The sequence below is a fragment of the Plectrocnemia conspersa genome, unplaced genomic scaffold (assembly GCF_051122295.1).
Source record: "Plectrocnemia conspersa isolate PC_06_02 unplaced genomic scaffold, ASM5112229v1 ptg000013l, whole genome shotgun sequence".
Classification (NCBI taxonomy): domain Eukaryota; kingdom Metazoa; phylum Arthropoda; class Insecta; order Trichoptera; family Polycentropodidae; genus Plectrocnemia; species Plectrocnemia conspersa.
The window spans coordinates 28860381-28866252 of NW_028277177.1; positions in this window are offsets into that span (position 1 = coordinate 28860381).

Below are 5872 nucleotides of genomic sequence, written 5' to 3' on the forward strand. Positions count from 1 at the left end.
AAGGATTCTGAGGATGTAAACTCTGATAATAAAGCATTTCTCTAGTTAGAGGCGTTTAATTCCGTCGAGAGACGGTGGTCCTTCGAGAAGAAAAGACGCCTATCTCCAAAGGGGAGAGGTCGCAACAATTATATTATAAATAAAAAATTAAATCTGTTGTTTGCAGTATCAGTCTTTATCTTAATTTACATTGATATGAAAGTATTAAGCAGTTTTTAGGATACACCAGCTGGTCACTTAGCAATGACTTTTTATAGTATGTACCGTAGATTTCATCTAATGGTCTCTCACTCCTCCACGCGTCATTGTACTATTTCCCTCGAGATTTAAGTTTACTTCAATATGTGTGTGCGCCTTTATCTCCTTTTTGGCAAATGGAACAATCGTTGTTCGAAGAGTTTTCCCATATTGAATTGAAAGTCCGTTCGTCCAGCAAGTGATAAACGGTCGCTTTCCATTCCTTTTGTTTCCTTCGTGGCACAAGGATAAAGTCATTTATCACCGGGAATGTTCTGTTTTTTTCTCAGGCACTTTGCTAACAAGTGAAGAAATCCTGCGAGATGCCATGAGTCTCCGAGACGGGTGTACAATATGTCGAGTGAAAGCTTGAAGATTTGTAATTCTGCATGTGTACATAACGTACACCAATGCGCATTTGCGGAATGGTACAACAGCAACTGTTCTCTGCAAACTAGCAAGTAGGACACGTGAGATGAAAATTTAACTATGTATCTCAATTGTGAACATAATACTAACTAGTGTAGTAAGAGTAAAAGTTTTCCATATTTATTACCCATTCAAAATATAATTTATACATACCACATAATAATAAATATTAATATATTTATTAAATCACGTAAAAATAATTAAAAAATATTATTTTATTTGAGCATAGCTTCTTTAAAGAAATTACGACTTTATTTACCTAATTAAAGTAAAGTATCTATTATTATTATATTTATAATTTTAATGTATCAAATTGTAACCGCAAAATGAGTTATATCTTACTCACGCAGAATTACGTAAAAAATTCTTATAAAAAAAAGGTAAAATATTGTCATTGTCGTGACCATCACCTAAGCGTAAAACTAAAGCATAAAACTAATTTCTAATTGCGGCTTTTTAAGAAAAACTATATTTGTAGCACAAGATTGTTTCTAAAGAGCGAAAAACGTCCCTAAACTCTAAAATAATATATAAGCGCGAACAAAGCGTATTCACTAATATTTTTATATAATCATGTCTAATACTTCCATCAGTAGGAACTTAACTTAACTAAAGACGCAAGACTTAAACCGAACTTAAACGCCAAACGGAGCTACGCCCAGTATAGACCAAGACGCCCTAAGAAAGCCGAGGAAGTAGCCGCTTTCTTCATCACGTCAAACTAGGTGCAACTAAGACATTTTAATTATGATACTAGAACATTTCTGGGATCGATATAAGATATTAAAATAATAGTAGATGACTTTTATTACATCATTCTAAATAACTATAGCTTGTTCACATTCAAGAGTCAGCCGCTATAAATACAAATACATGCATAAGTCACGTGATCGTTGGAATATCAGAATAAACAAATTAGTTTATTATTTTTGCGATCGCTGGAGGGTAATATTTGATTGTAAAAAATAAAACATATTTTGCAATATATAAAATAATTGATTAATTAATGAAAAGAAAATAAAAACAATTTAAGTATACGATGTTGATGATATCGTTTAAATTAATTAATAATTATTGATAATTTGGATAAACAAATATTTGTTTTATCTCATTTCCATGAATTACTTTTAGCATTATATGTAATATGTTTAACTCACAACGCATAACACAATCGCGACAACAAACCAATACCACAAAAACTAAAGAACACATAATACTCATGCGATGTACAGTATTTCCGCTAGATTCTTGAAAGTAATCAGAACTTATCGTTACAATAAAAGACATTTCTATAATATTATATCAAGGACTGTATAATAATATATGTACACCACCTTCTCCCAACATTTTTGGATCATGGTTATTTTTATGGAATATCTTACGTAACACTTTGTTTAATTGTAATTTTCAGTGAGAAATTTCACGACGTTTACGACTACAGAAACTGCCACTTATACTATTAGGTATTTATACTAGTTATAATTTCTTATAAGGGCAGACTGCGCAAAGAGTTTCGTAACGCCAACGGTTATGGTCAGCGAATCAGGGTTCAGCGTTTGAATATTATATGCTGTATATCGGCCGGCGGAAAATTATTCCGGATGCCGGCCGATAAAAATCTATCTTGGGACTAGACTAGTTGACTTTTGACTGGTGATTCATATTTACTTTGCTGTTGGTTAGTGATCTCGCTAAAACACCAGTAAGAAACATTTAATACTAATATTTTGCGACTATGATATTTTAAATTTATTACAATAAATCATTAGTTGTATTAATAATAATAATTATAAGCTATGCAATACCTAGACAAGGGACCACATTTGGGGAAAGTATTCGGGAAAGTCCCCCCCCCCTTCCTTCAGATTTGTCCAGAAAAATTAAGGTCATTTAAGGAAATACTATGAATTTTAATGAAATCGAAATATCACTAACTGGCAAACGTTTACCACCCCATCCAGCTCCTAAAAATCTGAAATAACGTTCCTGATTCTGAAGAAAATATTTTCGGATTATCCTTCAAATAAAATCTAAAAAAACAGTCCCGAATCTATTCCAAAAATATTTTTTAAAATATGTCATTTCAGTGAAAATTTATCAGAATACATTTTCACCGGTAGGTATTTATGTTTTTATGAGTGAAAATATAATTAATCTGGCAGGTGCTAGTAAAATTATATGATTTCAACTTTTCCTTATGTAATAATATATACATTTACATACTTATTATTATTTATTCACATACGATGCATAGATGGTTGTATTTTTCAGTCAAGTTATATTTTCACTAGTGAAGTTCAAATATATGTTCCCCAGTAGATTTATATATCTTCTAGCGAAAATATAATTGAACTAAAATTCTATGCTGCTCTAAAATGTCAATGAATCTCAATTTGACAGTTGCGAAACGTACATTTTCTGTTTAAACCAAAACCTAACCTGCACGAATTAACTAAGCCCAACTTGATCTAATGAAAGGTATAAAACTAATACAATTTTATAACTTTGATTAGGTCAAGTCTGAAATACAAACTTAGACAACTCAACTCTCAGAAGGAAATAGGCGAAAAAAGAAGTAGACAGAATACTTATTCATTGCTGACAAAATCCACTTATAAACACTTGTTCTGATTTATTTGAGACATGCCCAGCAAAATTTTTGTCACGACCAAAATAATTGGACGAATATGTACACTGTTCTGTTTCTGTTGGATGCGAGAATGAGCTTATTTATTAGTAAATATATAAAAAATACTTACATATAAAGTGTTTCGCTGGTCTTTCGAAGCCCCGCGAGGGTCAAAGTCGCACGTGAATAAAAAGATCTCAACTTCTCTTCGAGAAGAGAAGTCAAAGCAACATATATTTTATGAATAATATGCAGTGGCGTATCTATGGGGGGGCGGAGGGGGCGGACCGCCCCGGGCGGCACTTGCTTGGGGGCGGCATATTCGCGATGGGATTGTCTAGTGTGGTTCTTAACCACTTGCGTACCGCGAGTTTAAAGTTAAACGTCACCTCAATGCCGCATGTTTTTAAATAAAAAACAAAGCCTTATAAATAAAGTAAAATAAGATTTATGAATTTATATTTACATGTTTATACAAGCTCCATCAATTGAATCCAAAATTAGTAGAAAAACACGCTTTTATTGTCAGGGTTGGCACTTCCAGTATTTTTTTAATTAATTAATTTATGGTATATTAAAAAACAATCACAATAAAATGTAGGGATTGTACCTAAGAACTTAAAATCACAATTAGTACTTGTCCTTCGTGTGATAGATAGTCTTTGAAGCACTTAGTTGGACAAAGTGCAACCAGACATTGTTGAGTGTGATATTTCGATAGACACTCGAGTGGCACCCCCTAGTGGCATATCCTGTCAAAACGTCGTAATTAAAAGTAAATACCAATCTTTAAAACCATTTCTAGTTCCATAAAGGTAGCCAAAGAGGTCTTAGTTTAAAAAAATCTAAATATGATGACGCGTCGTGTTCGCGTACAGCCAGGAGCCCACCTGTCTGTACGCGTCTGCGAGTCTTACTGTCTGTAAGAGTCTGCGGCATTGGTGGTCTGCTCAAGTTTTGCCCACCCGTGGGTCCACGGCACCCTAGTGGTTAATCCTGAATGCACTAATAACAAGAATAACAAGAGCTTAATAATAACCAATTTATTATTTTAAGAAATGTTGATTTTATGACCCTGCAAAAAATGTATGGGGAGGGGGCGGCAATTTTAAGGATCGCCCTGAGCGGCACATACCCTAGCTACGCCACTGATAATATGTACTTAATTTTTCCGTCAACGCTCTATGAAATTATAATTGGATCCTGGGACGATGGGAAAAGAAGATAAGTGAGAGTTTTGTTTTCCTTTCATAGGCAAATATAGTATAATGGGCCGGAATTCTCGCCAGCCTTTTATTAAAGTTCAGTTACGGTAATCAAATCAGGATCTGAGAACTCAGCCGAGCTTAACGTAAATTGTCCGATTTAGCCCGGCGCCAGTCGACCATACGCTGGAGTTCGCCGTCAACAGTGTGGGAGAGTGAGGGACCTCTTTAGAGCTTGAAAAACTCCAGGCTCTTAAGAGGAAGCAAGCTTTGTGAACACCCAACCGAGGTAGCGTCCTTTGGACTACCAATAACGAGAAAAGCACTGCATTTCAACCCCAGTTGCCTAATAAGGGCTCGGCCCTTAGGGACCGGGAGCTAAAACTAGAACTGAGGCATCACGAAAGTGGTGTTCAAGGATGAAGCATAGAAATGCAGGAGCATGCAACTCGAATGCTATGCAAAAGCTATGCAACAGATTTACAGGTGGTCAGGAGAGCGTTTCCCAACAACGCTCGGGAGAAACACTACTAAGACTCTAACAAATAACGTAGTACTACGGGGGGGTGGATCCCGCTCATCTGGCCCTTAAAAGCTAGATGCTGCCTATTGGGTTGGTCTCGCAGGGCCCTATAAAATCGAAATAAAAATTTATAAAATTTTCTCTATGGCGTACACTCTGAATAATCGCGATTTAATTTCATTAGATGCTATAAGAAATCAAGTCATAAAACTTATGGATCTTTTTTCATATGCGCATGTATAAAAACAACGGAATTTAAGCATGTTGCTGGAAAGGAATTTCGAAAACAATAGACTAGCGATATGACGCTAAAAATTCCTTACATTACATATTTTTATCCCAATAAGATTAGGTACCATTTCTTAATAAAAACCAGCATATTCATTATAAAAATTTATTAGATCACAAACTCAAAATAAATAAACACATCTACAAATGTACAATTATATTTTTTTTAATTAACTGAATTTTCAGGTACCCGTCATTTACACTCATTGATTTTCAATTAATTTATATTCCCTTGAATTAAAAAATGCCAATCACAAACAACCTTATATTCGAATATTTGCTAATAAAACAACTTGTATAAAATAAATCAATAAATATTTATCGAATATATGTATAATAAACTAATAAATAATATTAATAAAAACATAATTGAATATCAATTATATTTTTTCACTATACTTTTTAAATATTTCTTCAACATGTGCATAGAAAATTATAATAGACACCCATAATTTGTGCTATATTCCCTCAACGGAGCACCAGGAATACGTGAAAAATATTGACAAATGGTCAAAAATATACCACAAGGCACATACTCAATCAATACAATACAACCAATTA